This window comes from Microplitis demolitor, chromosome 2, assembly GCF_026212275.2.
Source record: "Microplitis demolitor isolate Queensland-Clemson2020A chromosome 2, iyMicDemo2.1a, whole genome shotgun sequence".
NCBI lineage: Eukaryota > Metazoa > Arthropoda > Insecta > Hymenoptera > Braconidae > Microplitis > Microplitis demolitor.
In genome coordinates this window covers 17931024-17953678 of record NC_068546.1, presented here as the reverse complement: position 1 = coordinate 17953678, position 22655 = coordinate 17931024, and the positions used below count along the sequence as shown (strand labels likewise).

General features: G+C 25.7%; 1 protein-coding gene across 3 annotated transcripts in view; it reads left to right on the top strand.

The window, feature by feature from the left end:
* The window catches only part of LOC103568660 (protein-tyrosine sulfotransferase), a 184675-nt gene that overhangs the window by 104316 nt on the left and 57704 nt on the right, over nucleotides 1-22655 (top strand). For all 3 annotated transcript variants that reach the window (XM_053742787.1, XM_053742788.1, XM_053742789.1), the window contains one exon: nucleotides 4717-4750. The gene's annotated coding sequence lies outside the window, so the exon portion shown is untranslated. The remainder of the gene's footprint in view (nucleotides 1-4716; nucleotides 4751-22655) is intronic.

The following is a 22655-nucleotide window of genomic DNA, read 5'->3' as shown; positions in this document are numbered from 1 at the left end:
TTTAATATTCACAAAGTAAATATAAATTGATAAAGTCTCTACAAATAGTAAATAAAAAAAAATTGAAAGAGTTAAACAAATATTGACAGTTTAAAGAAAAAAAAATATTTTTCAATGAAAAATAAATAATAAAATAAAAATATTTAAACATAAATATAAGTTTATTTTTCATTTGCAATGATGGATATCATAATTATAAATAATCCTTATTTCAAAAACATCCAATATTATTTTACTTTTCTTATTCACTCTCTTTCTCTTTCTCTGATATTATTTTCGCAATCCAATATTGTGCGTTCGATAAAGATGCAAATCTGTATCATTTACACAGTGAAACGATCGAACAGATAAAACGCCGGAAAATGGCAAACGCATTCTATATTGGTTTTTTTTTTTTTTTTGCTTCACGGAATATTTTTTTCTTTGTCACAGATTGTAAAAGAAAAATAAATAAATAGAAAAGAAAATGTGATAAAATAAGTAAAAAAGTCAATTTACAAGATATTCTCGGCGTAATCTGAATAAATGAAAATAATTTTTTTCTAAGTTTTTAAAATTAAGTCCATGGTAAATTTAAAAAAAAAAAAAATTTTATTTTAATGCAGATTTTTCACAAAATTTTTTGTATCCAACCCTTGAAAATATAAAAATTTATTCAAAATTTGGTGGGCTTTAATTTTTTTATCCAAAAATTAAAGTCGTCATCGTATGTTACGTAAGTAAAATTTATTATTTAAATCTCAAATTTAAAATACAATTATTGTTAAAATTCGGTAGCTTATTGTGCATTTTGACCACTAAGTGTCGGGTATTTTCTCATCCTATTAAAATAATTTTCCAGGACACACTGATTTGAAAGAATTTCTAACGATTTTATAAATTTCCATAAATAAAAAAAAAATAAACAATAAAAATTTTTTCATAGAATTCATTAATCCGTTTATATAAAGGTAAAAAAATTATTTTTCAAAAGATTTGATTAATTGACCCGATTTTTTTTTCTTAGCTCTAGATTTTTATAAAACAAAACACTATTGAATATCAATATACTCATCCTTTCTGTTTATTTACGATATATTTTTTTTTTTTTGTTAATTTCTTCTGACGAGCACCAGCATGAGCGCGACGATTGTAAAATAGTGACTTTACAAAAAAGCTGTCCTCCATTTTGGACTTCGTTCCCTTCACATTAATTAGTTGACCAATAGAGGAAAATACTGATAAAATATAATTGAAATCACTCAAGGTAAGTGACTCAGTACCCTATCAGAGAACTAGTACTCGATCACTCATGTATTTGTATATCTATAATTAATAATTATATCCATACATGTACATGGAGTGATCGGGTACTAGTTATCTGATCGGGTACTAGGTCTTTTATCTTGTTTGCTTTATTTATAAAAAATTTTAGTTTTTCGCGGGAAGTTCAAATTTAAAAAAGATTTCTTTCTTTATTTTATCTGATTTTATTTTGCTAATGATTAAATATACTTATATAGAAAATTAAAATAATAAAATTTTTCTACAAAAAATAACTTCTTTAAAAGTTATGAAAAAAAGGTGAAGTTTAAATTTTCTTTTTCAACTATGAAAAATTTTATTATGTTTTTTTCCCTTCTGTTAGGATACAAATAAATTATGCATACATATGTAACTTGGGCGAACATAAATTATGTAAGAGTTACCAAGGTTTCCTCTCAACACATCAAGAATCTCGTGACTTTCTGTTTGCTCTTTCAACTCTTCATATTCATCGAGATCTAGAGAGCGCTTGAACTTCGTGTGCTTGTTCACTGAATAAAAGCTGAGAATGTTACAAGTGCACACATTTTTTTGCATATTCACTATAGAAGTATAGTCATGCGGGTGAGAAAAAAATTTAAATAACTAAACAAGGAACAAAAATGAAAATATTTTAATAATCTAAAAAAAAAAAAAAATAAATGAATGAAAACGAGACTCAGTAGTAAAATATCTATTTAGTCAGCCATAAAGTTTCAAAGAAAAAAAAAAGATTTAACCAACTACGATTGAATTATTTGAGTTATTATTTATAAAAAAAAAAGCATTGTTTTTGTTTTTACTTCTGATATTGTATTTTATTGTAACAATTAATTTTTTTTATTATTATTTATTTTTTAAGGCAATAGAATGTGAGAATAAAGGGATAGAGACAAAAAAAGTTGAATCCAAGTTTGCACTTGGATCATTCAGTCGTAACATTGCCACTTACCTTGGTAATTTTATTTTATTACATGATTTTCCCACTAGATATTTATTTTTTATCTCATATTTTATTTTTACACTTACTCAATACATATCCCTTTCTAATAAAAGTTTATTGTCAAGAAGAAAAAATTTGAGTTTTATTTTTCCATTAACTGCACTGTCGACGGCTATTTAAATTTTGTAAAAGTTATCGGGTTCGATTTATTTAATAATTTATTATTTCAACACGTAAAATATAGTAATACTCAAAATTACAGAGTAATTTTCATTAAAAAAGTTCTCTCCGTGGATTTATAAACCAAAGAAAAGCAACAAATCAGTAATTATTTTAAAAAAATATTGTATAAAAATAGATCTGTCTATACTTTTTATTAAATTAAAGATAACATATTTCTTCTATTTGTATTAATTATTAGCTAAATAAATATTAAATCAACAAGGAGAAATAATAGACTTACTAAAATAGTTTTCACTCTTAACTAATTTGTTGCAATCAATCAAAGATTTAACGTTAATTTTAAATTTAATCTAATTGAGTATTTGAATTTTAAACTGCTTTTTTTATTAAGTTAAATAATTAAACTCGCGTACTGGTGGTACAACCGCAGGAACATGCGCCAGTCTGATGTAGATGTACCAAATACCGCAGTGGCAAAGTTAAAATCAAACAAAATGAAATTAAGATTTATTCTATTAAGATAATAACACGGCATATTATTGAACTTCACCCTTCGTTACACCCGCTATGCGGCGATTCCCCGCACAACACTACTCAACTTATTAGAGTTGGCGTGAGTAAGACACTAAAGAAAGCGCGTGTAATGGAGGGTTAATAAAAAAAAATTCTTTTTTCAACACATGCTTGAATATCGCGCCTTATTATGGTAAAAAAAAAAACCCTAAATGGCCATTAACCGATGGGTAGTTAATAATATTTTTAAAAGCAAACGGTGCACCATTTGCTTCCTTTGCACACATGTGTTCCTTAATAACGATTGATTATGGGGGTCATCAACAAACACATTTGAATCCATAATTATTTTTCTCTGAAATCATAATTACCATTCAGGTTACCCATCAGTTTAGAACAAGCTCTTATCCAATTGTTCAGCCCCTAAATGAACTTTCTACTTTTCTACAGAGCAAATCGAGATTTAGAAAAAAAAAATTAAAAAAGAACACATTTCTAAAATTTTCAGGATCTCTTAAGATTATTTAAAGGTATTGTAGTAAAAAATGTGAGTCCCAAATTCGTGTCGCCATACGATTTTGACGGTTTTTAAAAATTATAAATTCTAAAACTTTTTCGTTTTTCAAATTTTTTTTCCGAAATAGCCCCAAGTGTCCCCTTTAACACAAACAAAAAACCACTTCTAGATCTATAATATTTATCGAGATTTTTAATGAATAAAGAAAAAAAATATTAAAATTTTGAATTTTATATAACTTTCGAAAATTTAAAAAAAAAATTTTTTCCTTTGGCAAACCTTTGTCTTATGATTGAAAGGGGCCAATTCCAACTATTAGTTAATTTGACATGGAATTACCCATGTATATATTTTTCGTTTCTGACATAGTAAAAAGTTGTTGCGCATAACTTTATGTGCATAGAGTGGACTTGCCCTATATAAATACACGTTAACAAACATGGATATTTTTTCTTTTCCTAACTGTACAGAGTTATGTGTACAAACGAGATGAAATAAAAAGAATATTACAGATCAATGAGGAAAACATATATCTGTCGAAATTTCACATGAATGCACATAGAAACATTCAACTGTAAATACTTACTAGATACAATTATACAAATATTTATTTTTTTCTACACAATGGTCGTTATCAAATCATTGTTAGTAGAAAAAAAAAATATATATTTAATGTCATGTTTACTTACGTTGCATGGGTATGTAAACCTTTTATATGTTTTGGATAAATTAACCGATCTAAATGGTTTTTGCAGCATTCGAAAGTTCATTTGAATTTGAATTTCCTGCAAATTTAAGATCATTTAATCAAATAGATTCTGGAATATTTAAGAAATACTGAAAAAAAATGTTTCTTTTGTTATTCTCGAGTATTTTGGAAACTCCCATACAAAGTCGCCGAGCTTCGAAATTTTCCCATGGATCGGCCGATGCCTGGTTTACAATGACTGGCCAATAAATGGCTAACTATACTGGCCCGTGCATGATGAATCATTGGTAATCATCTTTCTGCTTATAAATACGGCGCACAATTAACCGCCGTTCGTCGGCCAACGATTTGAACGAGTGCTCTTGATACCAAGCTTTGGCCGATGATTGATTGCCAAGATTGGCCAATGCTTGCAACTGCCTAGCTTGTCATACCGTTATCATCCGATATAAAGCCGATCTTCGGCTGATGCTTGAAAATTAGCAGCCATTCACGACCCAGTAATGGGTCGATTCTTTTTTTTTGTATGGGAAAGAATATTAATAAATTTTTTTTTTTTTTTTACAGATTGGCTGGAACTTAAACTAGAAAAACTTCCATGGTAAGTTATTATCTTTGTTATTTTTAATTATAAGCTTATATTTACACTCAGAGAGCTCAACGGTTTTCTCTACACTAAAAATGTATATAAAATATAATAATTGTATAGTATATATAATACAATAATTGTATTACCATGCGACATAAGAACTGTTACCATAATTATAGCAATCTTTCCCATAGCTATGGAAACTTTTCCCAGGAAGCCTATATCCCATAACTCCAAGTAATTATTACCATAGCGGTATGGGATGATATTTCACAAACGTACTAGGAACGGTTACTACGAATTTCTCTCCGTGTTTTACAAAGTTTCACAATAAGTTGGAATCTTTAAATTTAAATTGATAAACTTTTTATTATACCTAGTTTTCAGTTATTTTTTATTGTAAATATTAAAATAGAGTTATAGATTTTTTGATAAGTCAAAAATATTACTATGTGGTATCGTAAAAATAGTTATCTTTTCTAGTATATTTTAATATAATTTTATTAAAAATTACTGGAACCAATCGTGTAATTCTTAAAAATGTTGTTGTTTCATCGTTACCAAAAATTTTTGGCTAATTTTCAATATAATATTATCTGCATTATATAAACCAATAACCGTAAATATATTTTGGATTGTTCACACTTAAAATTTTTTGGTTTGAGACTAAAACGATGAAGCAATTTTTTTCGTTTGTTTATTTTTTATTTACGTTATTTTATCCGTTGCATTATTCAACTACAGTTTTTTTTTCAATTTATCATTTATGAATGATTACTTTTATTTTCGCTTCCTGTATTGAAGCAAATATTAAAACGTTTTTAAATTTTTCTATCGTATGCATATTTTTTAGCATGAATTATAACATACATAAAAGGAATAATTTAATTCTGCTGAATAAAATGAAAGAGCTTAATAAATTCAATTTTTCACGAATGAAATATTCTTTTTAATTTTCCATAACATCGTTTCAAAGATGAAAGAAATAATTATAAAAAACATACGTAATTAAATACCTCGTTTTTTGGAGCATATGATTCAAATTATATATTCGTTTTCTGTCTAAAAAATATGTTTATAATTTTTTTCCACGTTTTGTATTGAGAAAATTCAATTTAATTTCATGGACTATTTTTATATCAAAATATTTTAATGGAAAAACTCATTACTTTTAGTTGAAAAAAAAAAAAAAAATAATGATAATAATAATAACTGTCAGAATTTTTATCAGAAAATATTATTTTTATTCTTTTAATATCCATCGAGAAAGCATTGGAGTGCCAAATTAATTTTGCATAATATAATAAAGAGCTTCATTATTTTTCCCTCGAATAGAGACTAGCAATTATAATTTAAATTCCCCTTTTTTTTCGTTTTAGTTTCCCTTATATTTTAATCCTGAAATTAATAAGTCATGTTACTATTTAAATAATGGAATTTTTTTTATAAATTTTTCATTATTAATAATTCAGTGGTCGAAAAAAGTGGAAGAAGATAATAATTTAAATAATCATTAATATGAGTGAATAATAATTGCCATTGAATGAATAAAATGATTTTTATATTTAAAATCTCTATTTTATTACTTCAAGTATTTTCTTTTCACGTTCAAAATTTCGAAAAATAATATTTGCTGTTTTTTGTTCAATAATTCAATAAAGTATAATCATTTGATGCGTGAGGAAAATTGATGATTATCACTCAATGATAGATGAGTGTCAGAGAAAATAGTATAATAACAATTTATTTTTTCTAAATTGATAATTATCTTTATGAAAATATTGGCACTTAAAAACTACAGTTATAGCAAAAATCAAAAGTAGATCAATGCAAAGAATTTTTTTTTAATTGAATTCAATAATATGCCGTTTTATTGTCTTAATAGTATTAATTACGCTTAATTTCAATTAAAACATGAATGAAAATCTTAATTTCATTTTGTTTGAATTCAAATTTGTTTTTTAATTCTTTCGACAACGGTTTCTCTTGAACAAATGAACCGATTTTGATGGTTAAGGTGGCATTCGACGCGGCTTATGAAGTTTCAGAGGCCAGCTGATTTTGGAATAAATCCATCAAGCACATTACAAGTTATCAAAAAAAAATAAATTTTTGAAAAAAGTTTATTTTTCGAATATCTCTGAACGAGCCCTACCGATCAAGCTCAATTCTTCTAAGCTTGTACGAATTATCAAGCCGCGTCGAATGCCACCTTGACAGTCAAAATCGGTTTATCCGTTCAAAAGTTACAGATATTTAGAACCTTAAAACATCAAGATCTCTTAGAAATTCGATTTTCGAAAATCGGACTAAAACCAATAATTTCTTGAATTTTCGAAAATTTTCAATTTTCTTAGTGGGAAGTTAAAAAATTAGTTTTTTTTTCGACCCACCTTAATATATTATATATGCTAAACATATGCGGACTTGTATATGATGAATATTATATTTTTTAATGTAAAAAAAAATATATCAGAAAATATAGTTAAATTAGCCACATATATTTTATGATATTGATCATGTATTTTTACATATATTTTGACCATATATGTTATTTTCAGACAGGTCAGTTGGAATAAACTTTAAATTAACGATAAATTTCTTATTAACTTCAATAAATTAATTCAGAGTAAAAACTATTTTAGTAAACCTGTTATTGCTCTTTGTTGATTCAAAATTTATCTAACTAATAATTAATACAATCAGAAGAAATATCTAACATTTAAATCAATAAAATTCATAGACAATTATGTATTTTTATAATATATTTCTTAAAAATAATTACTGATTTGTTGCTTTTATTTGGTTAACAAATATATTGTGAATTCGTTTCGTCTATCGCTAATATGCATCACTTAGTAATTTAAAATCGTTAATAGATACTTAGTAATACATTCCAACCTTTTAAGATCCTTAGTAAAACTTTTACATAGACCTTTTAATTAATAGCCGTCTATCAATATGTGTGTACCTACTATATACAAAAAAGTATTTAAAAAAATAATAATAACGATAATAATAAAAAAAAATGGCAGCTAAATCCTTTTATGAATTGTCATCGTTAAGTTTTTATTAATTATAATTAAACTAAAAGAAGTTGGATAGTGATGTTTGAAAGAGTTCTTCTATTCAAGAATTCAAATGTAATAAAAAAGAAAATAGATCAATCGGTTGTATATTTTTTAAGCTATTCTGTTTACCAACATTCGTACATACTGACGGATATCACAGTTTTTTTTTAAATTTGTTTTTTTTTTTTTCAATCATTATTTTTGAAAAAGTGACCTGAAATTGTGTTCAATTTATTATTAATATAAATAAATTATCTATGAAATGGTACGAATTTTGTTCTAGTTGAGCATATTTGAATAATTGTAAATATTATTTTCACTCGAATGAATCAGCCGAGACTGACTATGCGTTAGTAGAACACATCTTATTGCTTTGCAATCGAGTTATGCAATTGCTACTCAAAAAACAGATTTTCTCTTAGTTACCGTATATATTATCAATTGCGGTAATTAATAATAAAAAAAAAGTTTACTATCCATAAATAGATAACAAAGCCATTCATTCACTGTCACAACAGATTTAAATAGTTCAGGTCATGACCATATATAATATAAAATTGCTTTCCTCACTTTTCATGAAAACTAAAAGCACAAAACATAGTTTCAAAATGGTTTAAATATATTCTTATTATCCGGTCTACTGGACCTTTATTATAGATCGAAAACGTGGGTATAAAATAGCTGGATAAAATTTCTCCAGTACCGTTTACAGCGTTTGCCATTAACGAAACTTTACGGGTCTGCTATGTTAACGTTCTCTACTTTTCACCCCTTTCTCTATCTACTTTAACTTTATTATTTTTTCATCTTTTTTCGGTTTTCTCTTTTAAGCAAAATGTCTTTGCCACACCTCATTCCATGTCGTTTCCTGTGGATGAATAATGAAAATTTTTAACCCACTAAATTTTGACTTCCCCCCTTATATTATTCCACTTTACTTTACACAAAAGAATTTCATTGTAATATATTTTAATTTTATTCTTTCATTTCATTTATGTTATTGTTAGATTTTTTTCAAAAATCCATTAAAACAAAAAAAATTAATACATGCCAAAATAATCTTTCTTTAAGAAATTTAATTGTTGTTTAAATATTTATACACAAATTTCTGAAAGTTTTTGCATAATTCAGATGATGTAATTATCTTGGCTTCGACATGTAAGCATCTCTGAATTAACTAACAATATACTCTAAGCATACTTGTAAACTTTTATGCTATGTGATACATGAAAAAAAAATTAATGACAAGATTTTTAAAATTTTTAATGTAAAGTCGAAATTTTATAAAAAAATTTTCATTTAACTAGTTTTATTTTCTACAACCTGTTGAATTTAGTCAATCGAATATATAACCAATATAAGTTGATTGTTACTTATATTAATTGACGTATATAAAAAATTTTAATCAATTTTATCCAATTCGATGAAAAAGTATAAAATATTTTATTTGTAATAAAAAGTATTATACATATTTATTTTTTTTCAAGCATGACCGTAATTTTTGTTATATTTCAATAAATATATCAATAAAAAAATAAAAAGTCATTTCATTTTTTTAATTTATAAAATATTATCTTTGTTTCATTTAAAACTTTGATGCAATAAATATACAAGGAAAAGAAATCATTGTTTTTGATCCTGAATTAAATAAAAATGTGACGAATTTTGAATTGGTAAATAAAAAAAAAAAAAATCATGCTAAGTGGAGAACACGGAAAGAAATAAACTTTAAAAATTAGTGTTTGAAATGATAACCCGGAACCTGGGTGTCAATATGGGGAATTTTAACATTCCAAAAAATAAATTTTATAATCCGTGTCGTTAATTTTCAAAGTATCAGTTACGATTTTTAAAGTTCAAATATGTCTTTTTCTTGCATGGACAATAAATTTTAATACTTATGCTATAATTATTCCCGCTTTAATTATAAATGAGAAAAATACAAATATTTATAGAATGATGGTTGTTACTGATCACTTTATGATTATATTACTTGTCTTTTCTCAATTTTTATAGTTCATATTTTTCCGTGTATAAAATAACGGAAAAAAATTGATTTTTTTCCGTTATTTTTAAATGACTTTAATGATTATAGCGATTGAAGTAAAAATTACAATTTCAAACTCTGAGTACTTTACAATCTCTTAAAATGAACCAGTGAAATTCCACTGATTCAACCAGTGAGCCAAGCGATCATCTTAGTTCACTGGTTTAATCAGTGAATTTCACTGGAGAATAAGTAAAATTTCACTGGTTCATTTTAAGAGAGCATGGTATAGAAAATAATTGTAAAAAGAATAAAGTACGATTTAAATTTAATTTTTATCAAGAAGAAAAAAATTTCATTCATCAAGATTTCGCGTAACTCGTTTTATCTAATCTTTTTTTCTTATTGACGTTCAAAAGTCATCTCGAACATCTAATTACGTTTGTACATAATGTTCACAAGTCATTACCGCCATTTTACGTGATCACTGCGTTATGAAGCCCACTCACACATTCTGTATAACGTCACTCCCTTTTCACGCTTTGTAAATGTAACACGTATTTAAGCTAAAACTCCACCAATGAATTTCGTAAAAGCATCGTGTTTGCAAAAAATTCGATTTTACAATCAACGAACTAGAATAAAATAAAAAAAATACTGTGACTTTCAGGATATAAAACAACAAATAAAATAAATAATTGAAAAGAAAGATATTTTTGTACGTTGATAGCTTCTTAATTGCTTAAAATTTTTTTTTATTTTTTATTTTAAATGAAGGGATAGAAGTGTAGAAATGGACCATTAGTAACAAGAGAGACTATATAGGGGCAGTCGAAAGTTTGTTTGCGCCTATGCAAATGTCGGTTGTGAATAATTCATTAATAGTCGGTTGGTTGAAGCCATTGTATATATTTATATATATATATATATATGAAATGGTGGGAAATGAGTAGTGAGAAGTTTCGCTTGCAATTGTCGGTTTTAGTGAATAACCATCAAGCTTCACTTAATTTTACAATATTCATTCACTACTCAATAATAATTGATACTACAGATGACATGAACAAAAAAAAAAAAATTGTCAAGTATTTTTTTAATGAAAAAATTTCACTGCAGTCATCTAGACAATTTTTAAAATTTTAACTTTATTAACTCCTTTATGAAAAAAATTTGTCTATTTTTATTTGTGTATTTATTTATTTGTTGCACAAGGTTTTTTAAATTTTTTATTAAAATGCAGAGGAAAATGATCGCACTTATTTTTATCTTATGCTTATGAATAAGAAAAAAAGAGAAGTAGATGAAGAGGATAAAAATGTACATAAAAGTCTTTGATAAACAAAATTACATTTTTATTTTAAAGTATAGCCTTCTTGACGTCAACTTTTCATTAAATCTTCAAAGGTAATATTGAAACAAAACTAAAAATGAATATGATTTTAGTATCAAGTAAAAAATACCGCTCGACTATAAAAATTTTTTTAAAATTGTTACTCATACTCCTTTAAACGATAAAAAAAAATACGTATACAAAAATAATGTAAAAATAAATATTGATTGATGATTCAACAAAATATATTTTTCATCTCATATTGACAGCTGGGTTTTGAAAGTTCAATTTCAGATTAAATTTACCTCAACGATTTAAATCCTAATCTTGACAGCTGAAACGCAAAAATTTCCATTGAAAAAAATAAAAAAACACAGGCTAAAAAAAAATCATTTCTTTTTTTTTTTTATTATCCTACTAATCCGATTAAATAAATTTAACCTACACGATATTTTTGTTTTTTAAATCCCTGCTATAAAAATTGGAAATTTTCAAAAAAAGAGAAATTATTAACACTAATAATTTTTTAAGTAAAACTATTTTAATATTTTTGTACTTGATAAAAAAAAGATAATTTTTATTTTTTTTTTCTTATTGCAATAAGCACTGAGAGAACAATTTATTTGAGCCAAATAAGATTTGTTTCAGGCAAATAAATCCCACTTTTGAATGGACCCAATCAGTATTTATTTGAGACAAAGATATGGTTCATTTGAATGAAATAATGATTTGTTTATAGTTAACAAATCTGTATTTGAATGGTAGCACTATAGCGCCACTAGCTATAGTGTAATTTTTTTTCAACCAAGATTTTTTAACAATAAACAAAAATATATTTGAATGAAATAAATGATTTTGTTCAGTCAAATAAATTTATTTATTTGGCTTAATTAAATTAATCTCTCAGTATGGAAATAATTATACCATTTGAAATCATAATACATTAAAAATATATCAAGTGATAAAAATTTTGTATAGTCAGGCACTAGAAAACGAGATTTAACAAATATAAGAGCCAAATCAACGTAATCATTTAATATCACTGTCAATCTATTCCATATTTCATCCTAATATATAAATCTATAGGCTCTATACATGGTGTTTTTATTTCGAATCATTCGTCAAATATCATTTTTATGACCCACTCATCTATATGTACCCTTTATGGAATTTTCGTCTGTCTTTCTCTCTGTCTGTCCGTTTGTACCTTTATAACTAATTAACCACTCATCTGATTGAGATGAAATTTTTCATACATATACAAGATACTGTCACTTAAAATATAGACTACTCTTTAAATCAATTATAAATCAGAATTCGATTATATAAATTATTGTTTTTAAACGTATAATAAAAAACAAATAATTTACCGCCATCAATTGTTTTTATTCTATTAGCGTCAATTGTTTTTACATAACACATGTCAATTGGTTTTTATATTTTTTTTATATAGATTAGATTTTGTTTCATTTATCAATTGTTTTTGTCAATTGAATCGTATATCACATTTTATTGAACAGTCAAAATAAGAGTCTCTAATCTGACTTATTTGTAACTAAGTAAGAATGTAAATCTATTTAATTTAATATCGCTGAAACTATAAGGTCATGTAGATATTCCTCATAAAACGGCTTTAATAAAATTGACTCCCAAGGGGGTTTGCGGGAACGTCAAATATTAATATGCTTCCGTTTTTCAAATAGATGTTACAAAGCTTAAATTAAGTATAAAGATTATTTATGTCGTGTACTTATATACTAAAATGGGTTTTAAACGCACGATATTAATTCTTTATACACTCTTTAACTGAATTACTTTGAAAAATCTATGGTAAAAAAAAAAATTACATTTCAATCAAAATTAAGAATTTTCCCTTTCACCCGAGATTTGATGAGAAAGACGCGTATATTTTTAACTCATAAAAAATAAGCAAATAATTGTTTTCGTCCCATCGGTATGATTGTGGTGTTCTTATTTATAATTTCATTGTGTCATTAGTTCTTTATTGCTTATTACGATTATATCAATCCGATTGCAGAGGAAGTCATAGGTCGAAACCATAGTTATAGAAATAATTTTAATCATAAAAAAGACTATTCGGCAGCCGAAATGGAAGGTAGATTTCTTACTTAATCGATCGAATAGGTTAATTTCGTACATGAATATCTTGTGATACATGTTGGTATATAGTCATGGTATGAAATTTCTCGGCGAACTTCAGATAATTAATTTGACAAAACATTGAATAGTTAATATACCAATATAAACTTTTCGCAAATAAAGTATTACTACATTCATAGTCTACAATGTTTATTTAATTTTTAGATGGTTACTATCACCTAACAGTATTATTATTAACAATATTATCTTCCAGTGCAGACAAATCAAAAGATTATATTATTAGCGACAAGAAAAATTTAATGAAAATAGATTTTAATGTGTAGTGCATAAGTTATTAAGATTTAAAACCATAAAAGATGAACGTTACTATATTAAAAAATACTTTCAATGCTTTAAAAGTATCATAAAACAGTAAAAATGTCAATCATAGAGCGTACAGGTACATTTGAAATATCATTAATGATGAAAGAGATACTTTTAAAATATAAAATAGCTGTGAAATTTACAGGCTATTTTATTCACAATAAAATTAAACTGATGAAATCGGATTATAATAGGAAATGCTTAAGTTATGTGGAATAGAAACCATATTTTCAACATTTTTTGATTCCATAAAAATTTTCAAGGCTATCAAATTATTGGAAGAAATGGTCAAAACATAAATTAAAGTTTATTAGACAAGCATTTTGATACTTTTTTGGGAAATTGTCTATGAATATTAGTTTTAAAGTTACATAAGCTTCAACAGTGATTAAAAACTGATTTTTACGAAAAATCATGAATATTTCAAACAGCCATAATTTCAAAACTATTCAAACGATTCAGATCATTTTCAAACTTGATCAAGGTAATCGCCTATAAAATAAGTGTGAAAAATTTCAATAAGATCCGATAAGAACTGTGAGTGCTATTGTAATGACAGGACTAGTAATAATAATAGGAGGTAGAGATACATTTGATACATCATAAGTAATACAAAAAATACGATAAAAATATATAATAGCTGTGAAATTTACAGGTTATTTTATATACCATAAAATACAACTAACGAAACTGAATTATAATAGGACATGCAAAAGTTATGTGGAAAGAAAACCATATTTTCATCATTTTTTGATTCCATAAAAATTTTCAAGGCTATCAAATTATTGAAGAAAAGGGTCAAAACATAAAGTTTTAGGTCATAAATTGAAGCTTATTAGACAAGCTTTCAGATACTTTTTACGGAACTTGTCTATCAGTATTAGTTTTAAAATTATATAAACATGAAACTGGATAAAAACTTATTTTTTCGAAAAATCGTGGAAATTTCAAACAGCTATAACTTCTAAACTAATTGACCGATTTAGTTCATCTTCGAACTTTACGTGATAATCGCCCATAGAATAAGTGTGAAAAATTTCATCAAGATCTGATAAGAATTGTAGCCGCAATCGTGTTCTCAAAATTTGGTTATATTACATATATATATATGTAATAATTACATATATATGTAATAATTACATATATATGTAATAATTACATATATATATATATATATATATATATATATATATATATATATATACATACATATATCAATTTTTCAACGAACGGTATTTTCGAACTCTATTCAACTAATTATGATAGGTAATGACAAAATTCCTTGAAAAATCAACCATGAGGACAAATACAATACCTAGATTTTTAAAAAAATCTACCTAAAAAAAAAACTAACTTCAATTTTAAGCAAAAGTAATTCATACATTAAAAAATCACAAGGACATTCTTAAATCAAAACGAAATTTAAATTTGATTAATTATAATATTTAATTAAAGTGCATAAATTTTAAGATACAAATTCAACTTGAATAATTATGAAGAGGATGTAGAGTAGATGAGAGGAATATCAATTATAATCTAAGTACGATACATTTTTAATATTAAAGTGGACACAAGACGAGGGGTTTAAGAGTTTGTTCGACACTCAACCTGCTGAGGCAAACAAACTTTAGTCTACGGGCTGGCTTGTTTCCAACCATCGGGTTCTGTTCGGTCAAGCATAATTTAATATTCGTCGATCAGTGTGCATTAGCGTTAACTCATGCCTATGCTTCTATATACTTTAGCTTCAACACGTCAGCTATAATATATATCCTTTGTCTTTTGATCATGTTAAATTTTCAGTATGATAATTTATTAATAAAGTTTTTAGTAGTTAGACCTTATTTTTTTCTTTTGTAAGTATAAGTTATGCAATGAGTCTTATAAAGAGTTTTATAGAAAATTTTTTCATAATTACATGTCTGAGGAGTCAGGTCTTTTTTCCTTATCTCTCTCGAGTGGTTGAACGGTACTATCCTTGTTGCACTTGCGTAGCAAATGGGAACTTTGTCCACTTTTTTGTCTTAAACAATAGTTTATTACACACCTAGGGAAGTAAAGTAAGAAATGTCTCAGATCACATGTAAATGTAAACCTATGAATCGAAAACAAAACTTCTCTTAGGGCGAGAAAAAATTTCTTGCGCTAACAAATTTTTTCTAGTCTTAATAAAATTTTTGTTTTCATTTCGTAATGAAAATTTTTTTTTGCGCCAAGAAATCCTTTTTTCTGTGTATACTTAAAAAAAAAAACGGTGTAAATTTACGCAATCCCGATGTTAGTTTAAATTACAATTTTTATTTCGTTCCAGTGGAAGTGTTAGAGATTCGCGTAGTTCAATAATTGTTCTGTGGTATTTTTTACATGTAGAATACAATGCAAGTAAAAATATGACAAAAAAAAGATGGCAATTCCTCGCCTTAGTGATGATTGTGCAATTTCTTTAAAATTTCTAGTAAAATAATTTATAAATACTTTTATAATGTATAAAAATATACGTCGTAAACTTTGACAAAAAAAAAATGTATCCAAATTTTAGATGATATTTATAAAATAGTCTGCATATATGTAGAATGTGTGTGCATAAGTTTGGCCGTCAGGAAGTAAAGTAAACTAAAAGCTATAGAATTTCTATATATACTATTGTTAACTTCACTTCTCAGTCAACAATTTTTTTCTTACCATTTCTTCAATACTTTTTTTTTTATTATATTTCTCTAAAAAATGTTAGAAAGACGAAATAAAGTACCTACATGTATATAAATATTCAGAAAAATAACTTTTATTTCTTAAAACTAGTGGAGTACGGTAGGGTATGGCTACAACTTTTATTCTTTCAAAAATATATACATATATTTCTACATATATAATAATTAAATATATATGTTTATGAGTAAAGCGTACATTTTTGCGGTTGTAAATAAACAACAAAGCTGTATAATTTAATTTAATCTGCATTCCTTACTTCCAACTCGACGATTTAAACAATCTAGTCTCCCATTTTCATTATACTCTTTTCAAACCACTTTACTGTATTCTTTACCTTTTCTCATCTTGCTTTTACATTTTTAAATTAATTTTATCCTTAATTATTATTTCTCGATATTAAATAGTTTATATTTTTTCACGACAAATTTAAAATAATCTTCAATCACTTTGTAAAATACTTTTCTATTTATAAATAAACTTTTCCAATTTACTTAATACAGTATTATCATTATTATTATTATTAGTTTTTCTTTTTATCAGTTGGTAACAAAGTTTTTTATCTATACGTTAGTCAACGAAAAAAAAAAAAAAAAACGAGAAGGTGATTTTTCTAGCAAGTTTCACAGATGGGATTTGTAACTCTTGGAAAATATCGTTGGAAATGAAAACAGATGAGGGAAAAAAGTTTTTGCGATTAACATTGAAAAAGTACTTTAATATTTATTTAGTCGGGCAAAATTATTTATTTACGTTAAAACTTCGGTTTATATATATATATTGCTCAAAAATTGTAAGGCAGGTCGATAGCCCTGCAGGGTAGAAAAAATATATATGCTAAAAATAACATAAATCAAATCAGACTAGACATTTTCTATAATTGCAAACATTTACTATCCGGAAAAAAATTTCATGCGGAAAATGATTTGATAAAATTTTATGAAGCTGATAATATAAAAAACCTAAACTTCGCTAACTTTAGCCTGAAAAAACATTGAGAGTGGTCAATATTTATTAAATGTTTTATTTTAATTTTCTGAGCTAGTTCTGGTTTGAAAAAGTGAAAAAATAGAGTGCCATTTACATATATACTAAAACTAATATTTATTGCACTGGTATTTTTTTTTTCTTTAATGAAATATTTTTCAAACTATAGTTTTAAAATTATTATTCTATTGAATGTAAAGTTTAGAAATAAATCAAAAATTTTTTTAATTAAATACATAAATTTGTCAATTTGCTGTGGTATTTTGAAAAATTTAAGATAGAATTTAATGTTAATTAATTTATTGTTAAAATATAAATAGTCGATTCTCTTTTATATTTGGAAACTTAATTAAACAAACTTTAATTGGATTCACATTTGTATTTACAATCGATCATTATGTACATTATAAATTATCGTACAGTTGATAAAGTTCGCTAATTAATTAAAATATTTTAAATATGCCAATTAGTAATTACAAATAACTTTTAATAGAACTAATATAAATAATTAAAAATAAATATATTATATCAGACTTTAAATTTCTTTAAATAATTTTTTCTGTTACCAGAACAATACAAAGAAATATCTTAGTATTTACGAGAAAAAAAAATGGGAAATCCGAAAATGCACACCTCAATCGATAATTATTAATACTTTATTTCTAAAGTCCCTTGTTTTTATTTTCAATCATTACTGTTATTTTATAATATTATCTGTTTTTTGCACGACTCATGATGCGAAGCATCAGAGAGTGCTTCACGATCGAAAAATTTTTTTCGTCTCACTTAGGCAACTATTTTAATTATTATACCTTTGTTGATTCACGGAATTAAGATATGTTGCACACCATTTTGAAGATAATTTAATGGAGATTAATTCCATACTTTTCAAAAATTCATTTAGTTCAATAAAAACGGAAAAAACATCAAAATAGTTTAAAAAAATTTCCTGTCCATCAAGTCTAAAACCCGTATACACGATAACTTGCGAAAAAATCCAGTAATTGAATCAAATTTTTTTTTTTAAATTCTTTGAAAAATTTGTAGATTCCCTATTGAAAATGGCTAGATAACTCAGTGTCGTTTAATTTCAATTAATAAAAGAATAAAAAGGCTGTGTAACTATAGATATATATATATATATATATCTATGTAAAATTAACATGGATGGTGATATATCTATACATTATACGTACATTTATCCCACCAGTGGCGCTTGCACATTACCGTCCTAGTACAGCTGTTTTTTTTGTGTCATTGCTAATTGGTAAGCCTGAATTTTTTCAATTCAATCCTTTTTTTTCTTTATTTTTATTTGCATATATATTTTTTTCGTTATTCATCGAGATATTTTGAGAAAATTCTTTTATAATTATAAAAAATTACCAATATAATTAAAAAAAAAAAACAACAAATTTTAAAGACCGAAAATTGTATATATTTTAAATTTATTCGTGCTTCCTGCCATTTTTCTATTATTATTTTATTATTTCATAATAAATGAGCATTATGAGTCGTGCACTTTTGGGTTTTCCAAATTTTTTTTTCTTATTATGATTTTTTGTCCAACTTTGAAATTATTAATTTAATTTTTTTATTTATGAGTTTCAGTTTAGTTTTTTTTAATAAAAATTTTTTTTAAATATCCCACCTTTTTGTCTTAAATGCCACTCTTTTCTTTAGTCCTTCTGTTACGCTAGTGCTGCTGCCAGTAGTTAATCGAGAGAAAAAAAGGAAAATATAATAACAATAGTAAAAATAAAAGTGCCAGCTAAATTTTTCGTGAAATACAACTTTTTATGTTTTTATTTATTACAATTACAATTAAACCAAAAAGAGTTGGACAATGATTCATAAAAGAGTTCTTGTAGTTACTAAACTAACGCTACACTGAAAAAAAGAAATATTTGTCCCAAATAAATCAATTTACTTGTGGCTTTTTTAAAAATATTGCATCACGACACATAAATATATTTAGTACAGCTAAATATGACTGTTGATTCAACTTATTTTATAAATTGACTGAAATATATTATTTATTTGTGGTCCTAAATGATATATTTGTGGTAAAGATATTAACTTTGTGACGAATAACGGAAAATTTGACGATATTCAAGTACACGGCCCAACTAATCTCTATTTGCAACAATTGGACAATTTTTTTACCCCAAATAAATCACTTATTTCACGCAATTAAATTGCTCAATTATATTATATCTTTCTCACAATTAAATATTTATTTAGCCATATCCAAATATACGATATCTTTGGCTCAAATAAATATTTTTTTCAGTGTACACAGTAAAATACGAACGTCAAAGCGTAAAAAAAGCATGTGTTAAAATTGTGAGTATTGAATTTTTAATACTTCTGTGTGTTCTCTTTTAATCTGAATGAGTGCATATTCACTGATTATTAATGAATATTCACTGATGTAAATGGTCCCAAGTATATAATTGCAAATCAGTAAAATGTTACTGATTCGATTAGTAAAAATCGATTTACTATTTGAATCAGTGAAATGTTACTGATTCAATCAGTGGAAATCGCTTCACTATTCTAATCAATAAAATTGTTACTGAATAAAATAGTGATCGTAGCATGTAATTAGTCAGATTACTGATTCAGTTTTTGATGCGGAGAAAAATCAGTATTTATTGATTAATGCACATTAAAAAATACAAAAATTAATATCATGAACATATATTAAGCCGTTGATGAAAATAGAATCGACATATACAAGTTTTTCGATCAAATACGTTCTCCATTCTATAACCAAGTGACATTTCTTCAGGCTCTACATATTTACTGCATTCTTTTAATACATCGATTTGTTGATTCAAATTCTTTGATCCATCAAATGGGTTTTGAAAGTCAAATTTATTTAATAAGTTTTCCATTTCAATATCATCAAATAATTGTCTGTTAAATTATAGTAATTTTCCATTAAAAATGATTATATACATTTATCTGAAAACAATAATGATATTTATTCATAAATATAAAATAATTGATAAGACAATTTCAGGTTATGCATTACCTAAGATGTAAATCAACTGCATACCCAACAACATTTCAGAATTATTCTACTCATATTCAATTGAGACAAATAAATAAGTTTCGTTATAGAATATAAATTATAAATTAACTTTTGTTTGTTAAAATATGTGAAACTTAAAGTAATAATAGTGTAATATAAATAATAATCTTTGATTGTAACTTGCAAATAACCTCTGTCTAACGAACAAGCTCCCAAGTATAGATGGCACTCTTTATTGCCGTGAAGCTAAATTCACTGATTAGTCAGTAAATTGATTCAAAGCTACTGATCTTTCAGTAAATTTTGTAACTACTGGAAAAATCAGTAACATTTTTACTGAATCAGTTTAAGAGAGTTAATTTAACACAGTATTTATCTTATTTGAACTGTTGCAATCGACTGATTTTATAACGAACAAAAATGTTATTTGATACGAAAGTAACTCTTTTTATATATTACTGTTAAATCAACACACAATTGAAATATGTTAAAAATAATCTCGACCATGACGAAAAAATTCTCGGAAAATTTCAAGTAAAAATGACACTTCTTAAGTGTAAATTTGACATACAGTTTGTTTAAATTCGTTTAAGTAACACACAGAGTGTTTAATTTACATCTAGTCACGTGTTAAAAACACTGCCGATGTTGTTTTTCCACGGTAAGTACTATTCATTGTTTACCCACGCTACTGTACTGATCAGCCGGCATTTTTTATTATTCGTGTCATTTTATTATTTTAGTTTCAATTCAAATATTATTCATTTGTTTATTAAATAATGTAAAACGAATTGAACTGAGAAAATTAAGAGTAAAACAAGAAAACTTTGTTAATACAAATCAAGAGCCAATAAAGTACACCAAGCGCTTTTGCGCTTGAGGTGTGCAAAAAAAAAGTAATCATAAATTAAAAGAATTTTAATTAATGTTAAAAATAGATAGACAATACTTCTGTATTGTGAAAGCGTAGTGTATTGATAAAGGCCGGAAAAACTCGTACGGTGAAATGAGAAACCTTTTCTCGATTTCCACTTGAGTTCTCGACAATGTCAAGATAAAAAAAACTATTTTCGTCTTTTATTCCCACCTTATTTTATTTTTATTATTTTTTTTACAATTTCATTTATTTTTAATTTCCATCAATTCTTTTCTTTTATCGAGTAACTTTTTGAAAGACGGTCAATTTGATAGCTGATACCGAATTTAAACCTACTATCGGGTATGAATGCTGCTATACAAGTTCTCTATAAACACCGCACGTTTCTAATAATCCATTAAATAATAAAAAAGGATCTAAAAAAAGTAAAGATTTTCATCGGTATTTTTTATATACAAGTTTCATTGAATTATCATTATTGTTAGCACTATTATAATTTTAAAATTTTTATTTTGTTATAATAGCATTCGATTTAGGTACTTATCAGGATTATTAAATACGCTGAATGTTATAATTCTACTTGAAATTGATAAACCGGATTAAAAACTGGAGATCGCAAATACGTATGTAAATATGAAGTAGGGAGAAAATAGTTTATTATTATTATTATATTCTAATATTATTATTATTATTATTATTATTATCATTATTATTTTATTATTATTATGAAACTTTATAACTAAACTAATTAAAGACATAAAGCCTTACATTTTTAACCAAGAGCTATATACTGAAGTCTTGTAATTATAACTTCCTACATAAACATGATAGACTGTATTATATATTTATTAAAATTTACTCATTAAGGGGGGGGTAAGGTATTTAATTTTTATTAAATGCATTTTTTTTTTATATTTTTAAATGAACGTATAACATCTCAAGAATATTGTGTCAAAATTTAAAGTCAATCGGAGCATAATTAACGAAGTCATAAGCATTTGAGCGTCCGCTTTCCCGACCGGTTCGTTATACCTGCCTGGCAGCTGCCAAGGCAGTATCACCTGCAGCGCTATTGTGTTCTATTATAATCCCTAAATTTATTTTTTCGTAGAAAAATCTTCATAGGAATGTAAAATGGCCGTGTATATATATTATTATGAGGTTGAATATACATTCAAGGCGTAGCTACAGATCACTTTATTGGTGTACGCCGTGCCGAACAGTTGTATGTGACACTAAAATTTCGTCTAAATTTTTGTTAATATTCTCTGTTTTTTTCGTACATTTTGTGCTGTGACTTTATATTTATTATTGTTGCTGTGACTTTATATTTATTATTAGTAAAATGCCAAAAAAAGTAAGCAGAGAAGATCGGAAGAACAGTAACAAAATTTTGGGCCGATCGAAAAAAGTAATACCTCCAAACAAACGTAAG